The following is a 666-nucleotide window of genomic DNA, read 5'->3' as shown; positions in this document are numbered from 1 at the left end:
CCCGGCTGCCACCATATCCCCCCAGAAGCCCATGAGACACTCTTGGGGACCTCCAGGTGCCACCATGTCACCCCAGAAGCCCATGAGACACTCTTGGGGACCTCCAGGTGCCACCATGTCACCCCAGAACCTCCTGAGACACCCTTGGGGACCTCCAGGTGCCACTGTGTCACCCTAGAACCCCATGAGACACCCTTGGATGTCACCAGGTGTCACCATGTCACCCCAGAAGCCCATGAGCCCCTCTTGGGGACCTCCAGGTGCCACCATGTCCCCCCAGAAGCCCATGAGCCCCTCTTGGGGACCTCCAGGTGCCACTGTGTCACCCTAGAACCCCATGAGACACCCTTGGATGTCACCAGGTGTCACCATGTCACCCCAGAACCTCCTGAGACACTCTTGGGGACCTGCAGGTGCCACCATGTCACCCCAGAAGCCCCCTGAGACCCCCCTGGGGACACCCGTGTCCCCCCGCCCCACACCCACCTTCTCGTCCAGCGCTTTGTGGTGCTCGAAGAGGGACTTGAGGGCCTTGAGGACCTCGACCTCCGAGGAGACGCCGGCCGGGGACTGCGCCTGGCGCTTGACCACCGTCATCCGCAGGGACCGCTCGTGGCGGGACACCAGGCACTCCAGGTGCTCCAGGAGCAGCTGGGGGCATGGGGG

Source organism: Pterocles gutturalis, unplaced genomic scaffold (genome assembly GCF_000699245.1).
Source record: "Pterocles gutturalis isolate BGI_N339 unplaced genomic scaffold, ASM69924v1 scaffold28309, whole genome shotgun sequence".
Classification (NCBI taxonomy): Eukaryota; Metazoa; Chordata; class Aves; order Pterocliformes; family Pteroclidae; genus Pterocles; species Pterocles gutturalis.
The sequence above is the reverse complement of the archived record's forward strand: the minus strand, read 5'-3'. Positions refer to the sequence as shown.